General features: G+C 37.3%; 1 protein-coding gene across 2 annotated transcripts in view; it reads right to left on the bottom strand.

Moving 5' to 3' along the window:
* crim1 (cysteine rich transmembrane BMP regulator 1 (chordin-like)) overlaps positions 1-20136 on the bottom strand; it is a 285572-nt gene that overhangs the window by 138417 nt on the left and 127019 nt on the right. The window lies entirely within an intron of this gene.

The following is a 20136-nucleotide window of genomic DNA, read 5'->3' as shown; positions in this document are numbered from 1 at the left end:
CATGTTGTGCTCCATATATTAAGAAGCTTCCACAAAGGTATATTCAAGGTAATCCTCACAAGGCTTAAAAAAAACAACCAACCAATAACCTATTTAGACATCAATGTGTCAGTCTCAGACAGCAGGTGAAAGTTACATGAAATATTTTCTTTTGATAGATGTGGTTGCATTAAAAGACAGACCGCAGTGGTCAGACAACGTAAGTGGGCTTGGTTTACATTGGTATGACACTTTTTTTTGTTTGTTTTTGCATGTCAACAAGTTTGAAAGCCATGCCATATGTTCACAAGACTTGAAGTGAATATCCCGCTTGTGCAAATTTCTACTACAACTAAAGGCCTTACCCAGCAATTCTTTATTAACAACTGAGATCTGCTGAAAGTAGCCCTGGCAAGCTGCTTTGACCAAGTTGAAAAAGAAAAAGGATACGAGGGGTTTCAGTATATATTTTTTTAGTTTGCTTTTTTTAATTTGGCACCATTTTTACAACGTGTCAAATTATTGCCATTTGCAGGTTACTTCTAAAATGATAGTTCATAATAATAGTAATAATAACATGAATGTGAACTTACATCAAGTACTGCAGAAATTGGTTGTGCCTTCATATGTTTGGATCATTAATGCATTTCACAAAAAAATATCAAAACAGATGAGGATTTTCAGGCCAATTCTTTAGCAGCTGCAATTTAATTTGTTTTCAATGTTTTGCTGTCCCTTATTTCACATTTCACGTGACTTATCCTTCAAATATAATCCTGTACTTCAGAATACTGTAATCTGCCAAGTGTTTAACCTGTAGTACTTTGTATTTAATCACATCCTGATGTAACTATCACTATTTAATCATATCCTGATGTAACTATCACTATTATCTGCTGTATTATTGAATTGTGGTTTGTCACACTTGTACTTTGCTTGAACAAAAGTTATTGTATTTCTTGCTCTTATTGTATTACTTGTATTGTAACACTTGAAATGTATTTGCTTACGATTGTAAGTCGCCCTGGATAAGGGCGTCTGCTAAGAAATAAATAATAATAATAATAAAAATAATGTATACCTATATTTAAATTTCCTTTTTTAATTTACAGCTTCGTAAAAAAAAAAAAAAAACACATAACATATACCACATTACACATAATCACATATTCTATGATCATATATGGTATAAGGAAATCTGACTCTATGCTTAAAATTGCAATACTTTAAAATGCATTTCAATGACCATTGCTGTTTTGGAATTCGGTGTTATTCCCCCCAAAACACCAATGCTAAAAATGAACACACAAATAGGTAGATAATTATTAGTTTTGCTCAAATCCTTATACCAAAAAATACTAAATAAATAAATCGAGCAAGTAGCTATGTATGACATGGTTTAAGTAGCAGCTCTCTGCGTTATGGAATGAGTAGGAGAGATAACATTATAGTAAATGAAGAAGAAGAGAAGTGGATCGATTTCTGTTTTCATTTATTTTTGTGTAATACATTCTCACTACCTTACGTAGTTCTGCTTTTTAACTAGTAAAACGTGTGCTTTCACGAAAGGGATTAGAATGTGTATGCTTAAAAACAACATACATTTTTTTTTTTTTTTTTTTGTCCAGCAATGCACCATAACAAAACTGCAAATCCTTTGCAACTGTACATTTCAAGAACTGTGGAATGATATAAAGTCTCTCAAATGTAAACATCCAACATTATGTACATCCAGCTGTTCATCATTCTGATGCAGAGCACTCTCCATTGCCTGACAGAGATTCCATTTCATTTTTTTTTCTTTCAAAGCCTCGTTGTTTTGTACAGGTTACAGCGATTAGCAAACTACAGCTGCGCAGACACACTGCAGACCGAACAACTCATTTGACCGCTATCGTTATTACACTCCAGCCATGGGTACATCTTCAGGCAGTTTGTCTGTCTTGTTTTTTCCTTCAATTACATCGCTTTTAAGGACTTCATCGGATTTCACGATTTCCATGAATTAGAACCAGTACCGAATAATATCCAACTCTCAGTGAAAATCTCAATTTCTTCATGACCTTAACTTCATGCCCTGTGGTTACCTCCAAGAACAAAAATAGTAATGTTTGTACCCCAAAATGTATTAGGTTAGCATAGTTGGGAATTCGTGCCTGAGGTCTCCTATATCAATGATGCGGGCTACCAACTTCAGCATCAGGCTTAAGTGACCGTGTATTGAGATGCAGTTAAACCTAATTCATAGAGCAAGGGTTGTTTCACAAGAACGGAAACATGAAAAAGAAAAAAACAAACCTGTTGGTTTCACAAATTTGTTAAAAATGACAAATACAGGGCTTAACATCAGCCTACTGTAAGACTTACACGTGAGTAGCATTGAGTTATGAATTTATGGATTAGCATCGAGTGTATTCGCATCGAATGATGAATTTGTGGAGAATTATTATTATTATTATTATTTTTATTATTATTATAAAAACATTATTTAGTGAGAAATGTTGGCGAGTATGGTAGCCTATTGTAGATTTTATCTTTGTTCGTAGACTTCCATAAGGATCAGAAATGGTAAAGCTACCCTTTATTAGGAAACCTGTGTCTAGGTTTTGCTTTATTTTTGAGGCAGGTTGCACTTGTGGTTCTTCAGCACAACCAAAAACTTACAGAAATATTAAAATATACTCTCCCATATTTTAATATTAATTAGGTCATATGAATTTAGAAGGAACATTTCTCTCCCTAAAAGAAAACTACATGTAAACCCAAATTGCCTAAAAGGTACTACCAGAACAGCGTGACAAAAAGGTGAGACTTAATTTTATATTTGCATTTAAACCAAGCCATTGACAGATGAAAAAAAAAAATTGTACAAGCTGAATAATAATTTTGAAATTATATTGGTAAGAATTCACTGGTGGGTCAAAAAGTATGACAGTCCTACATATCTTAATATCAGAAACAATCTTGAATATATTTTAATTCTACAAAAATTAATCAGAATAAACCAACATAATAGTAAATCACAAATATTCAATACAAGAAGGTAAGAAGGACAGCAAGTTAAGTTTCATTAAGTATATATAAGATTTGCTAGCAGAGTAAACATAATAAATCCTCATTTATTATACTCATAAATAACTGACTTGCATTATTTTATTCAGGGATATTTCTCTCAATGGGTTTTTCAATAATCATTGGTGCATGTGAAATAGGACCAAAAAAAGAATGCCCTATGTTCCATGCTCAAGCCACATGTGTGGGGTGTTGCACACATTCATTATCTTGTTAAAATAATATCATATACCTGTACCATTTCTGACACATTCCTCATCAGTGTGCCTTTTTACTTTGAGCCACAGCTCAGGTAAAGAAAAGGTAGCCCTATAGTTTGGAGATATAGAAACAAGTTCAGGTTGGTAAACCACTTGGTCTGTCTGCTCTCCCCCTCCTAGTTGTGTCTGCCTTCTCTTGAATAGCACAGCTGTACTTTGAATTCCTGAGCAAATGGAAGTTCCCTCAGGAATTCATTTTCATCCTACTTTTGTTTTTTTTCCCTGTCTTTGTGAGGCATCTTGGTAGGGAACAATACAGTAAATGTTCTCTCTTTTTCTCTGTTCCTGTGCTTCCCCGCGGCACAGTCTCACAAGAACTGCAGGGAAGTTTCTGTAGACAGCATCCTCTCTACTAAGCCTTACAGACTAAGCCACTGGTCCCTGTAGTGATTGTATTTGGCCCTCGGCATAGGCTTACCTTCACATAGTCTGCATGCCCTGGAGGAATCATATGAGACTTCACTGCATACTTCACCAGCCTAAGGCCATTTATCAAATTCATAACCAACTAATGCAATAGGAAGCTATTTCGCAGGTTACTTTGAAATTAAATGTTAATGAAAAGCCCTTAACCGCAACATGATTTTCAGCATGATTTCATTAAATCGACATGACAGGACAAGAAAGATGGTTTATCGCTTCTATAATGTACATGTTTTTACTTAATTACAGGCTGTTTACATTACCGGAAAGATGTAGCTGCCAGTTTTCTAGATTAAAGAGGTAACTGTAATATAGCCAAGATTCCCAACTCAAAAACATAGAAATGTGGCACTAAAAAGCAGCAAGCAAAACATGCAGGCTTTCAGTGTAGAAAGGCACAGAATTTCTAATAATGTGACCGTCAACGATAACAAAATGGTTTGCCCTGCATTAAAACATACCTACAATCTTTACTTGTTGGTGACTTTGTACAACATTAACTTTCAGCAGTGTAGAGTAGTGGTTAGGGCTCTGGACTCTTGACCAGAGGGTTGTGGGTTCAATCCCCAGTGGGGGACACTGCTGCTGTACCCTTGAGCAAGGTACTTTACCTAAATTGCTCCAGTAAAAACCCAACTGTATAAATGGGTAATTGTATGTAAAAATAATGTGATATCTGTATAATGTGAAATAATGTATAATGTGATATCTTGTAACAATTGTAAGTCGCCCTGGATAAGGGCGTCTGCTAAGAAATAAATAATAATAATAATAACTTTATATCAGATCCTGTGATAAACTCTAGTATGTGCAGAAAGACATGAATATAATGCTAACCCAGTAGATTTCAAAGTACTTTCAAAATTGTACCTATCTATCCTTTATTTATTTATTGTCCTGGATGGTTCTTTTAATTCCTGCAAGATTTTCTGTCGTGCACAGAAAGGATTGGTCTGTTTCTGATCGTTACCTATCTACTCAAAGAGACTTACATACACAAATAGAAAGATTCAACTTAAACGCTTTACAACTGATAGCACTATAACTAAGGGATTCAGGGTCCTTCTGAACGATTCTGCAGCTGCTATTCGATTTCCTGTTCCTGGGCTACGTTAAAAGTATTCTTCCAACAGCAGCAGTCATAACTCACAGCAAAAAAGACCCAAAATAAGCGTCTCACGCAACAGAACACATTTAAGTGATAGTTTGGCACTAAATTGCTAACAAGTGACATCACTTCAAATGCAGGAATTTTACAATGTAATGAAGCAGCAACCGCCCCACCCTCCCAATCCCTCCACCACATTTGGCTAAAAAACACATTACATAATCTGATTACACAATCTTTTGCAGACACGACTGTGAAAGAGCTAATGGCATCAGATACTTTTGCTTCGCTTTATCTTTTTCATTAAGGCTTGTAAACACACACAAACACACACACACACACTCCTAGTTCCCTTTGTTGGACCGAAAAAAGTGTTATGAGGAAGTATCTTTCTCTTACAACTCTAAAAAGTCTTTATAATGGAGGAGGGTCTGAGGTGAAATGTTTTGTGATGAATCTATTCCAATGAATATTAGATAACAACCAGAGCAATATAAGCATGTGTCCTTCCTTTTTTTATTTACTATCTAATCTACACTATATTGTATTTTGTTATTTAAATAACTAACGTTTTCACTTGGGATTTATAAAAGAATGTTAGTGTTTAGAAATTTCTTTTTCTGATAAAGACCTGGGTTGATAATTCACTGATAACAAAACAGGTCGTCTTACGATCAGAATCAAGTTCTGTTGACCTTATGGAATTATCTAGTTGTGATGGGGTATGCCCACCCCTGTACTTATTATTATTATTATTATTATTATTATTATTATTATTTACTGTTTTGTGTTTGTTAGAAACTGTGTTTTGTTATTGTTGTTTGGCAGCGTGGATGGGGTTAAATCCACATCCATCTAAACTTGTGCATAATGTGGCCATCTCTAAATTGATTAAGTGATTACTAACTTGGAGATGGTCAGGTATATAAAATCTCATCAGCCACTCATAAGGTTAGAGGGGTTTAAGGAGTGAGAGTGAGAGAACGTGCTATAACAAAGGTAATAATTATTACTCATGCTGGGGATAGACCAGCACGAGACTGGTTTTGTATATGCATATTTGTTTTGTATATGTGTATTTGTTTTGGCCATCATGCACTTTTGTTTTGTTTAAAGTGCTTTGCTTCTGTTTATTTGATTTGATTTGATCCATCATAATAAGAGCAATCTTAACACTGCAAATCACAGTTTACCGATTTACCACATAGTAAGCTGATAAACAACATACATTAGCAGATGGCAGTGGACTTCATCCAAAAATATGCAAGCTTAAAAGGCACCAGGCAGATGCACAGCGCCATCTACAAACTTTGACATGCCTGGAGGTGTCAGCAGAAAGATAATATAATATTATATATTAATAAGTTAATATATACCGTATAACGCTATTAAATTCAGCAGAGTTGCTACCTTGTGCTATTTTTTCCCACTTAGTACATTCACAAAAAAATGTGACAGTTTTGCATTTATACTTTTAATTCCAAAAATATTCAACTAAACGTTTACTTAATGAAATATGTCTTCTAAAACAGTACCTCATTTACAGTAACTCCTTATAGCACCTACAATGTAACTGCAGCAACTTGGCAAACAACAAGAAGGCCTTCTAATCGGTTATGGTATTTATCGTTGTTATATGGCGCTTAATTTGAAGGTACTGGTAAACTTGTTATGATAAGTATTTGTTATCTCACAGTTTTAAAACTTAGCTATGGTTCACAATATAAGATGCAATGATCACAGTACTGTCATGCAATAATTGTAGGGCAGTATTGCTACATGTGAAAACTTTTACAATAAAGCCGAAACAAAAATGCTTTTATTTGCTTCAAAATCATTTCAAACCAGTTATTAGACTAGCAAGCACTGGCAAAATCAGCTCAGCTTTATGCGGTGCAGAACTAATTAATTTTAACATTTTGTTTTGCTTATGGACTTTACGTTACCTGCACGATGCCTGTACTAATAGTCGTATCTACAATGTATCGACAATAACAATCAACCATTTTGTTACAAACTTTCTAACAAGTTTGACACAAACAATTTTGGCTGTTACTAAATTAAAGGTTTGTAAAAAAAATATGACACAAAAATGCTTAACATAACAGTCCTACTACAGTAGCAGGTGCAGTTTACACTGCCTCTGGGTTTCTGATCACATCAGATCAATTCCAGATTTTTTTAATCCATTGATGGAAATGTCTGGTCTACTTTTAATGTTTTCAAGTAAATTGGGTTTATCACTGACATTCTCATATCCACTTTGACAACGGACACATTATTCCCCTCGTCCAGCGCTTCTTTAACCTGTTCTGCATACCAGTCTTCCAGAGGGCGGGATCGCTACGAGGACTGTATGCAACCCTCTGATTGGTGGAAGTATTATTGGCGATCCACCAAAACCTTTGATTTCCACTTTCCATCTCACTCTATCTCTATCTCTATGCTATCCTCCAGTGTCCAATCTGCAAACCAGGCCCTTCCTGCATGAAAACATTACATATCTCAATATTTATTAAATGGTTACTTCAAAGAATCTTTTTTCACCCAAATATTTAATTTAATTTCTTACCATTTAATATGATATGGTATGTGTTCTGTAGATTATTTCAATAGAAAATATGTTTCCAAATAGTTGTCATATTCTACATTTTACATCCCCTTGTTAATGCGAATGGACGATTATTTGATGTACAAAGTGTTCAAACCACGACAAGCTTCAGTGCACTGCGTTGTAAACATGGCAAGGTGATGTGACACGACAGCATTGAATTCCGCAATTGTCGCCTATAGCTACACACGCAGATATACAAATATCATGGATGAAGAGAATAATTCCAACACAATACAAATGGTACCTGTATCAGCCATTATTGTTAGACTACAGTAACCTCTTCAGGCAGCGAGAGTGATGATTCAGACGATGAAAGCTATCACTTTGTTTTAGCAACAGTCAATGGATAACCCCACCCTCAATTCTCTGTGATTGGTTGCAAATATGAACATTGACTGTTCAGTAATTCTCCAGATTTGCACAGCGCTGTGCAGCCACTTTTAATGCTACTGGTCGTTCAACCTTACCATTGGTCACATCAAGTATCATTGTACTGTAATAAGTTAGATATGTAACACAGCAGCCTGCATAACAGTACAATATTCTGTTACAGGCGCGACGATGCTCTGGGGGAAAAAACGGGACGAAATGAGCGTCCCAAGAAAGGTTCTGGGGACATGGGGACCAGTGTTCCAAAAGTGGGACTGTCCCATCCAAAATGAGACATCTGGTCACCTTAAGCCTAGTTTAAGATGTGTGCTGTAATAAAAAATAAAAAAAATCCTGAACCTTCTAACGCCTCCCCAGGATACAGTCCCCCTGCACTAGTGTAGAAGCAGGGCGCTCAAATAATAAAAGGTAACACACTCAATAACTTGTGAAGCAAACTAAATTAACAGTTTCATTTGCCAACAATTAACAACTTTTGGGTACAGTAATAGCATTTCCTCTGCTCATTCTGGGTTCCTTTTTAAGACCTTTCCATTTTGAAACAATCTGTTTGCACATGGAGGTCTGTATAAAATAGGATATCTTTCAGTAAACACATGTATTGACAAAGTTTAAGTTTTGAAGACATGTTTAAGTTTAGTTTAAGTTTTATTGTATGTATTATTTTTTGTAATCCAGCCATTGCTGTTTTTCAGCAGTGAGTTACAATGGTAGAGTGCCTCTTTCTTCAGAGCCAAAGATAAAACTGTTTTTGCTTTTAGACTAACCATATATTAAACTCCCTTCACCTGGCTTGTTGTTGCTATGTCATCGAAATAGGGTGCTGCAGAGCAACACAGAAAAGCTTGTTAACTTCAGAGAAGTAAGCATTCTGAATCATTACTGGACAGAAACAGCACTGAACTTCCTGTTCTGCATGATTATGCTTTTTTGTATCAGTTTCAGATGACAAACCAGAGAATACAGGAGCTCTCCTGGGATGAAATAAGCACCAGCAGTTTCACTTAAAGATTTAAATGACTCCTCAATTAACCTTAATTGCTATTCTCTATGCTTATAGTTCAGGGTTGTCATCCTATATCGTTCTCACATTTGTGACCTGCATTTCAAGGATAATCAAGGGGTCAAACAGCTTGCTTTTGTTGTAAATTACATTGTACCGTATTCCTTCGAATTTAAGACACACTTTTTAACAATAGAAGGACCAGAGATATACTCATACCTAGAAGCCCCGCAGTCATCTTTCTGACGGCTGTATTAAACACTGTAAATAACGAAAGGAGCACGTCACAAACATCTGAATAACCGAAGCATATTTTATATATATATGTACAGTATATATATATATATATATATAACATTCATTTCACAAATCAAAACAAGAACATGTAAATAAACATCTGAACAGACATCGGTTTACAACATACATATTTATAAAACTGAAACGATAGCAATACATTTTTAACTTTTCAACAGCAATCGGTTTATTATCAGATGAGCAAAAGCAAGTAAACAAAGTAGATAAATGAACTTAGAAAAAAACATTTTACAGAAGCGCACAGCAGAAGAAGTTATAAAAAAAGTCTAATCTATTTTTCTTTTTTTTTGACAAAAGGGTATTCCTTTACCTTGAGTCTAATAAAAATGTTTTACTCAAAGTGAGGGTGGTAAATTTGGGCTGCGTCTTAAATTTGAAGGAATACGGTAGTATACATACAGATACTTCATTTTCTCCTAATATGGTCTACTGGAAATACACAAGTAGGACCTCGTTTTAAAGGTCTGAATCTCCTCTTTCCAGTGTATCGCAAGCAGGGCTGTCTCTCACAGTGCCTGAATAAAAAGAGTTAAAGGTCCAGATCACCGGTGGGATATTTAAATTGGACAGACCCTAAACTGCTGTGTAAAAAATAATTGGTAAGAAATACATAATACTTCACAACATATTTATTTAAAGTGCCATCAAATTTCATTTAAATATAGCCTTCACATGCCCTAAACCAGGGTCGGCAACCTATGGCTCGTGAGCCATACCTGGCTCTTCAAGTAACCAAATACAGCTCTCGAGTCTCTAGGTCATTTACAAATACACACACACACACACAAAAACTGAAATTAAAAACGTACTATCAGCATCATCGCACATCTACAAATGGACAACTCGGGACGTGATATCTCGCTTTATTTATTAATTTATGTATTTTCTTTTTACATCCACCTACCTGCTGCTCTTATTTGGGCTTGTACTCCTGGAGTCTGATTTATCGTGTTTTGATTGGTTGAGATCTGTCAACAAGCAATATGCACACGAGTCACAAATCTGTAACCCTTTTCAGTTTCGAAGTGTGGTGTTTAGTAGCTCTTTAGTTTCATTTAAAAAATGACAAAAAGAAAGAAGTCAGATAAGGAAACCGTTCTTCTCAGCCGGAATGGACTGATAGGTACGCCTTTGTGGAGAAGTCAAGATTTTTTGTCACTGATCTACACAAAATAGTCCATAATGTCGAAGTGGGGAAAAAAATCGACATATTTTTCAAAATTATTTACAAATAAAAAACTGAAAAGTCTTGATTGCATAAGTATTCACCCCCTTTGCTGTGACACCCCTAAATAAGCTCTGGTGCAACCAATTGCCTTCAGAAGTCACATAATTAGTTGAATGGAGTCCACCTGTGTGCAATTAAAGTGTCACATGATCACAGATTAAATACACCTGTTTCTGAAAGGCCCCAGAGTTTGTTAGAGAGCATATCTAAACAAACAGCATCATGAAGACCAAGGAGCTATCAAAACAAGTCTGGGATAAAGTTCTGGAGAAGCACCAATCAGGGTTGGGTTATAAAAAAATATCCCAAACTTTGAACATCCCCGGGAGCACCGTTAAATCCATTATTAAAAAATAGAAAGAATATGGCACAACCGCGACTCTGACTAGTGAAGGCCGTCCACCAAAACTCAGTGACCAGGTAAGGAGGGCATTAGTCAGAGAAGCAACCAATAAGCCAATGGTAACTCTGAAGTAGCTGGAGAGATCCACAGGTGAGATGAGAGAAAACGTCCATGGGACAACTATAACCCGGACGCTCCACAAAGCTGGGCTTTATGGAAGAGTGGTGAGAAGAAAGCCATTGCTGAAAAAAACTCATATCAAATCCTGTTTGGATTTTGCCAAAAGGCATGTGGGAGACACAGCAAACATGTGGAAAAAGGTTCTCTGGTCTGATGAGACCAAAATTGAACTTTTGGGCCTTAGCGCAAAACGCTATGTGTGGCGCAAAGCCAAAACTGCTCATCACCCTGAGAACACCAGCCCCACGGTGAAGCACGGTGGTGGCAGCATCATGTTATGGGGGTGATTTTCATCGGCAGGGACTGGGAAACTGGTCAGGATTGAAGGCAAGATGGATGGAGCCAAATACAGGGAAATTCTACAGGAAAACCTGTTTCAGTCTGCAAGAGACCTGGGACTGGGGCGGAGGTTCACCTTCCAGCAGGACAATGACCCTAAACACACAGCCAAAGCTACACTGGAGTGGTTTAAAAACAAGAACCTGAATGTCTTAGAATGGCCCAGTCAAAGCCCAGACCTCAATCCGATTGAGAATCTGTGGCAAGACTTGAAAATTGCTGTTCACCAACGGTTCCCATCCAACTTGACAGAGCAGAGCAATTTTGCCAAGAAGAATGGGCAAAAATTGCAGGATCCAGATGTGCAAAGCTGGTAGACTTACCCAAAAAGACTCATAGCTGTAATTAATTCCAGGTTGTAACACTACAAAATGTGAAAAAGTCCAAGGGGGATGAATACTTATGCAAGGCACTGTATATATATATAACGGGCGAGGTCTGTGCTGGAGGCGTGGTTCTGCAGGAAGGGGGTAGCAGCCTTATAAGATCTGCCTGTCAGTCATGGCGATGACACAGAGAGGTTGGGAGGAAGGTGTGTTGGCTTTCCCTCTCTCTGAGTGGCTGAGAGGCGGGCCTTTGGGGGTTGAGAGGCCCATAAGTACTGTACTTGGTTATGCATTCGGGTGACCGTGATTGGGAATACACAGAGATGCTGGCTGAGAAGACCAGTGTAAACACAGACCAGGCAGGAACGCCAGTGGTTCGAGCGAGTGACCAAAATAGGCAAGCTCGGCTGAGGAAGACAGCCAGCCTAGAGAAAGAAATTAATACAGAAAATAAATCGTTACATATCCGAGGGAACGTGTATGAATAGAAGTGGAACCTTGGCCACCCCAGTATATAGTGCATAACAGAGTAGGGTGGCGACCCGAGCGGACCGGCATATTGGCAGTGGGGGCACTGCGTAAGCAGCACTTTTGTTTTGTTGTTTTATTACTGTGTTTTAATTTCCCTTTTTCGTTTCGTTGGTTTTCATTATTATTTTTTGAGCACCTGTGAGTGCGCCTGCCAGTACCTGTATTGGTATTACTGTGGCCCTGACTACCGTTGTCGGTATTCAGGCCACAGACAACAGCGCCCTCTGCGGGCTAAAAAGAAAATAAAGCCAAAAGAAAATAATAAAACTGGGCACCAGTGTGGTGTTGCAAATAAAACTTCTGTCTCCTGTGTGTGTCAGTGAATTGCCCACCACCCTACCACAATATATATAAATATAAAAATGAAAGGCAGTTTAATCCCATCCAAATCTATAGTGGGACCCCCACCTTCACCCCCAAATAAAAAAGGTGTTTCTATCAAAAAGCTTCTCGTAATCATACCGGAGTACCCCCTCGCTAAACCGGATATGTTTGTCTGACATTAGGAGGTGTCGGGTTTAAAAATAAAAAAAAGTAAAATCGCACACACATACATTTGTAGTGCTCAATGTATTTTAAATGTATAAATCATTGCACTGAAATAACACTAAACATTACATTACGAAAAAATATAAATCTGTACAGTATGCCTGTACAGTAGTAGAATCAAATGAACACCTAGCACACTTTCTTTTTACTTTAGCCTGTATGCTGCTGGTATGGTAACACAAAATAAATTACATTGGTATACAATGTGAATAAAAGATTATTTTAAATTGAAACTCAATTATTTTTTGTTGTATTATTATTATTATTATTATTATTATTATTATTATTATTATTATTATTATTATTATTAACTTGGAAGCCTAGACAATTAACACAAAATAGATCATGGTGCCGCAAGTTATGATACTTACAGGAGGACAGTCAATTCTCGTTAATACAAATTTCAAGCGCCAGAAACATATTTTGCATTATACCACTAATTCATATTATCATGAGTAGCCTATAAGCCAAATGTCTACTGTCCGTTTATATTTAAGTTAGTCAGTGATGCAGTGCTAAATTGTGCACAATTACAAACCACCTGCACATTAATATAATAGGTGTGTTTCCTATTCCTATAGCTGGAGGGCTTAGCGCACATGTGTGCAGTCTACTGCTCCCTGGTTTTAGGGAAAAATATGTATTTTGCTGTTCACCTCAAAAACTGGGAATGCACGAGAAAAGGTGGACTGGGAAATGCCAGCAACAGTTGTGACTGTTTAAAACATGCTTTCAAAAGTTCTTAAAAAATTGATGCAATTGTAAGTGTTGCAATTGTCTGCAGCTGTCATACATCTTATTACAATATTTGAGAACCCTGATTTCCACTATCTCCACCCCCATTTTGCAAATTTATGCAGGGACGCCCATAACTACATAGTCATATAGCATTGCGCTTGTTTAGTACATTTCACCCAAGACTTCGGACTCATTTGCAACTGGTTTGCGGCTATTGCGACATGCGCAACACTTTAATAAACCTACCCCTGAAAGCTTGCATAAAACTAAACTTGACCAGCTACGAACCGGACTTCAAAAGAAATTAACAAAACGATGCAGCAGCAGGTGTCGCATTAAATTGTGTGTTTATGATTAGCTCTTTGCAGACCACTTGCTCTAAATGTCCATTCAGTTTGGCTCTCTTGCACAAAAAACCCTGCCCTAGATTCTGTTTCGGATACCTATCAACATACCTCTGAGATCATAAGGGAAGGGGAATGTCAAATCAAAAGGTTTGTAAACATAACGTTAAAGTGGTATGTAAAAATATAGCTATATCATTGTTATGTCCAGAGGTTAAAACAACATGGCATTTAAAGGGTTCATATTTACTGGACAACACTGGCAATGGAACTAAGAAAATCAAAGAATAAAGTTCTGTACTAAACATTAACCCTTTGCGGTCCATTTATTCAGCGCGTCTCAGGCGCGTCAGGTCCAATTTATTTTCACATGCCCAGTTTATTTTAGACGCACTGTTTAAAAGTAGGATGGACTGGCGTCCCATCCAGGGTGTAGTCTCGCCTTGCGCCCTGTGTATGCCGGGTTCGGCTCCGGCTCACAGCGACCCTGTAAAGGATTAAGTGGTTAATGATAATGGATGGATGGGATGGATGTTTAAAAGTATTTTTTTTCAGAGTAAAACAGGTTTAAAAGGCACTGCATATCAACAGGACACTCAGTACTGCATCTCCAGCGCCGCCCCACCCCTTGTTCGCTTTTCACATTTTTTTGCTATTTTCCACATACCTCTTCATAGTCGTGCATACTGATAAATCATCTCGGCTTCTCTCGGCTCCTATCGGTCTCACTCGGCCATTGAATGGTTTTCTCGGCTTCTTCCTGAGAAAAAATGACTAGAGACCTGTCTTTTACGTCTTTTTGATGATGTCGGACCGGAAAGGGAAAATTGTAATGTCGGACCTGGTCCGACATAGGACCGCAAAGGGTTAAGGTGGTGTTGTAAGGATACACAGAAAGTGACTTGTGGGTGCAAACCCCCCATAATGCCGCCGTAAAGTCTGATTTTACCAGCAGCTAAAAATGTGGCGCATGTAAAGAATAGTGTTCACCTGGTGTTCTGCACCCACTCTCAAATTTGCACTTTGCCATCATTAATCCATTAGAATTATATTGAAATACATTCAAATGAAGAATAGAGCATGGAATGGAATGGCATATATGAGCATTTTAAGTTAGGGATGACATACGATAAAAAAAAAAATAAAAAAAAAATACTGCACAATACCTTTAAGGAAATACTGTAAAAGGGCATGTTCATACATTACATGTGCAGAAATATATTGGAAAGGTCATTTTTCTTTTTCTTGAAATATATGTATGTTTCTGTAAGTCGCTTTGGGTAAAGGTGTTAAATAAACAAATAAGAAATAAATAATATGCCATCTTTGAGATATCCTTGAACATTAGATTCTGCTTCTCATATCTTGGGGCAGAAAGTTTTAAATAAACATATTCATGACAGTAGGTGAAGCACCAAGTTGACCTTTCATGCATTATTCTAATAAGCAGTGTGTGGTGTGCCATTACTCTCTGTGCTCTGCTGTTTGATAAATTTGACAAAACAGAGTGACATTAGTTCAGACATTCTCGGTTTCACCGACTGTAACAAAAATGATATGCACCAAAAAATAAAAATAAATAAAGTACCAGTGTCTTGGATTTTATTGCACTCAAGTTTTTTAGCCAACAAATTCCAGTAGTATTTCAATTTTTAATTTTAAATGTTTTTACCAGAACAGGCTCTTGATGTATCTTGTTTACAACAAGCCTCTTACAGCCTTCGACTGGCATGTCATAACTAGTTACAGATAACAGATCACTATACCTGTCTGTGCATACATTCTGGACATGGCATTCACTCCTACACACACTGTATCAATAGTTATGTAAAGCTTGATAAGCTATTACTCTCTTTAACCTTTAAAGTCCTCACCCATTTTATAGTGAAGAGTTAGCAGTTAACCAAAATGGCCTGCTTTACAGAGTCTGGACAAAAACAGCTTAACGGGAGACAATGGCCAGGAAAATAATAAGCATAGAGTACGAGGGGTTTACAGACCTGTTTATTCAGCATTTGTGTTTTTTTTTTTTTATGTGACACCATTTATTCAGCATTTCAGATTATTGCCATTTGACTCTGTGACGGGTTACACCCCGTCCCTGTGTTTATTTTGTATTATTATGACCATGTACTGTTTTGTGTTTATTTTAAGTAGGTTGGCAGGGACGATGTTTGCTTCTCGTCTCTGCCAAACTACATCTCTTGAAAATGCATGATTTATTGGCAAAATGGCTGTCAACCATGCGTATGAGAAATCCAGTGCAGAATGTGGTCGAGGGATAAACTGGGTAATTGATATTCAGTTAATCCCTCAACCACAATATAAAAACCAGCAGCTTTTGAGGGCTCCCGAGTGGCACATCCAGTAAAAGCACTCGCACAGAGTGCAGGATGCGCCCTATAGTCTGGACGTCGCCGGTTCGAGTCCAGGCTATTCCTTTGCCGACCGAGGATGGGAGCTCCCAGGGGGCGGTGCAAAATTGGTCGAGCGCCGCCCGGGGGTTAGGAGGGTTAGGTTGGCCAGGTTGTCCTCGGCTCACCGCGCACCAGTGACCCCTGTGTTCTGGCCGGGTGCCTGTGGGCTTGCCTGTAAGCTGCCCAGGGCTGTGTTGTCCTCCGACGCTGTAGCTCTGGGTGGCTGCATGGTGAGTCTGCAGTGTGTAAAAAAGCGGACAGAGAACAGCGTGTGTTCGTCTTCGCATTATTTTGGCCACTGTGTTGTTTTTGTTTGTCTTTTGTTAGGTTTTGTTTAAACATTTAATTTTTATTATTAAATAAATACGAGCGCATTTGCATCTCATCCCACAGTACTTGTGCCTGTGTCTTCCTGGCCTGATGCCACCACCAAGCCATCGTGTCCACAGACTCATAAAAAGTGCTTTATAGTTAAGTTGTTTCATAAGCAAGGTTATAAAAAATACAGAAGTACAAATAAAAAAATGTTGATAACTAATAACCAACTGTAAAAAAATAAAGTTTTGCATTAACAGTTTATTTAACTGTATTACAAAAAAAAATTATACTCACTTTTATAGATACGCTTTGGACCAGTAACCTTTCTTATTCAGTAACACAAGTCAGTTTTGGTATCTATAGGTGAGTGTTTGATTCTAAAAGCAGTACAACAATTAAATGTTTTAATCAATGTCAGAAACAGTATAAACTTAATTGCAGGAAGGACCAGTCAAGAGTTGTTTCTTGTTTTATACCATTAAAATGGTCTTATTGTTCTAAGAAATTGTGTCTTTGCCTTTGTGCTTAATTCTAAATATGATCCATTGAGTTAGAGGGCAAAACAATAATGTAAAACAATAATGTAACTGCTGCTAGTGCAAAAAGGCATTTCTTGCTAGTTTTAAAATATTTATATTTTTTACTTTAATATTTATGCAAGTTTTACACTTGCTTCGGATTGGGTACATTATTATATATCTTTAACCAGGGCTGACAGCGCGCAGAACGGCAGGGAGAGTATAAGCAGTTTAATTACCTTACAATTCAGGTGCTTGCCTTTAAATTAAGATTGAACTACTGTAATTATTTATACACAAATAAGATTACTTGACTTGAAAAATGTCATTTAGTGCTTTATATGTTCAAAGTAAGATTTTAAAATAAATTCTAAAATGCACTGGAAGCCAGTGCAGTGAGGCCAACACAGGAGTTATATGATCCCGTTTTTTTGTTCTTGTGAGAACCCTAGCAGCTGCACACTGAACAAGCTGTAAACATGATAAGGCGAGATGAGGAATCCCAGCAAATAAAGCACTGCAATAATCAAGTCTAGATGAAACAAAAGCATGAATTAGTTTCTCTGCATCAGCCAGAGAAAGAAAAGACATAATTTTAGCAATGTTTCGTAGGTGATAAAAAGACACTTCTATAATTTTTCGAATACAGTATGTGCCTCAAAACTCAAATGAGAATCAAATATAACCCCAGGTTTTATATTAGAGGTCAGGTTGCCCAAATCATTTTTTAGGGAGTTTGCATGGTCTAGTTGTTGCTGAGAACCTAACAGCAAAACTTCTGTCTTATTTGAATTTTAATTGGCAAAACATTTTAGACATCGAACTTTTGATGTCAGCAAGACACTGTAGTAAGACTGAAATAACAGTGGAGTCACCAGGTTTTACAGAAATATAAAGTTGTGTGTCATCGGTATAACGATGAAAGTTAATATGTTTACAAATGATTTCCCCCAGTGGCTGCATATGCAAAGAAAATAATATTGGGCCAAGAATAGAGCCCTGGGGAACACCACAAGTAATATTGGATAATCCTGAAACAGACTCCCCTAAAGAAACAAAGTACTGCCTGTTAGTTAGATATGACTTAAACTAGTTAAGAAAAGTTCCTGTCAGACCAACCCAGCTTTTGAGACAATCAATCAAAATAACATGATCCACAGCATCAAATGCAGCACCTAGGTCTAAAAGAACTAAAATGGATATGAAATTAGAGTCAGCACTCATCAGTAAGTCATTCACCACTCTGACAAGGGCAGCAGTCTCTGTGCTATGAGCAGATCGAAACCCTGACTGAAATCTTTCAAGGACATTGCTATTGTCCAAATATATGTTAAATTGTTTGACTACTACCTTTTCAAGAACTTTAGCTAAGAAAGGCAAGTTAGAAATGGATCTGATGAACAGATAGAGGATTTCATCTGCATTACTACTGTATTCAAATCATCTGAAGTAATCACAGAGAATGAGTCCAGAACAGAGCCAATCAGTCTAGGGGGCACATTTAAATAAGAACCATCTTGAGGAATTTGATTCCAAATATTAATAATGTTGTTTTGTAAATACTTAAGGAATTCTTCACACCTAGAAGGAGAGGCATCAGTATAGGGATGTGCAGCCAGTGATGGAGTTATTCATTTATCAATAGTTGAGAAGAGCACTATTCAAATATATCATTTGCCTCCCCTGTGCTCTATGGGTTAGGTGCCTATGGTCTCAATGAAGTTACAGTTCAACAGGCGACAAATGTACTAAAAGGTCACAAGTCATCAAGTACTTGCAAAAACATTACAGTGTTCCTCCACCCCAGGCACTTCTACACGAATCACAGGAATGGACCTGGGAGAGGCCATTTTGACGGAATTCCGTCTACAGACGGAGCACTTTCACCCTTGAGTTGAAGTAAAACCACTTAAACCTAATTCAATGAGCAAGATTTGTTTTAAAAGTACGAAAACATGAAAAAGAACACTGTTGATTCCACGATTTTATTAAAAAATACAGGGCTTAACATCAAGACTTGCATAACAAAGTCTCAGTGGATTCCAGCAATTCAACACAAACTTAAAAAAAACTTTGTAATGACTGTACGATATCAGTCATTGCGCAAGGACAAATTGGAACTCAGACAAACATTTAAATATACCCTTCCGTATTTTAATATTAATGAGGTTTTTTGCATTTGGAACGAGAATTTTCCTGGCTAAAAGAAAACTACATGGAAACACACACTACTGAAAGGTACTACCAAAATAGAGTGAGAAAAAGGTGAGATCTATTTTAATTTTTACATGGAAACTGCCCCATTGTAGCTTGTGGTTATAGTTTAAAGCCAAAAAGGTACTTGGCCATCTTCTGGGCAAATGAGATGACATTTTCTGACAGTCAGACTTCCATGTTATGCCTTCTATGGTGGCCCAGGAAGACATTACTTTGGTTACAAAAACGAAGCACATCAGTGCATTGTATTGTTACTGTATAGACAAATCAGAGAAAGGCGCCCTCTGGGTCAATACTGTGTTCATAAAAGAAGAAACTAAAACAGTACACAAAAATAAAATATTGGGAATACACCCTGAATGATTGTAAACTTCACAAAAAAGTTAAGGGGACTAATAAAAAGGACATAACAAGAAACTGAACACTGATGTATTTAATTGTTTTCTTTGCAATAGGTAATTTTTTTTCCAACAATGAATAAAAAGCTAAATAAATAAACCAATTTCAGTAATCAAAGGAGGCACACATTACCGTCACGGTTCACACAGCTTAGAGTTGCAGCAGCCCCGGGGATCAAGCGACCATTCATAGCTGTTTGCAAGCATGGTCATGGCTTGCCTTTATAATTACAAGAAGAAGAGCAGTCTGTTTGGTCACACAGCTCTGACCTTTCTGCTGCCACTGTCAGAATGCCAGTGATTCCAACACACGACACTCGGCTGTCCTTCTTGTCCCCATCAGCGTCAGCTTCATAGCTATATTTACTCACCTGACCACCCACCATCTGTATGAGGTTGCTATGCTACGCATAGGTTTTATGAATGCTGCCACGAAAACAAACTTTATATTAAGAAACTTCTTTCAGGAGTGGTTAAAATGGACTCTTTTCAGCTCTCAATAAATGGTGCTTGCTGTCTTCAGTTA

This window comes from Acipenser ruthenus, chromosome 6 (assembly GCF_902713425.1).
Source record: "Acipenser ruthenus chromosome 6, fAciRut3.2 maternal haplotype, whole genome shotgun sequence".
Taxonomy (NCBI): domain Eukaryota; kingdom Metazoa; phylum Chordata; class Actinopteri; order Acipenseriformes; family Acipenseridae; genus Acipenser; species Acipenser ruthenus.
The sequence above is the reverse complement of the archived record's forward strand: the minus strand, read 5'-3'. Positions and strand labels throughout refer to the sequence as shown.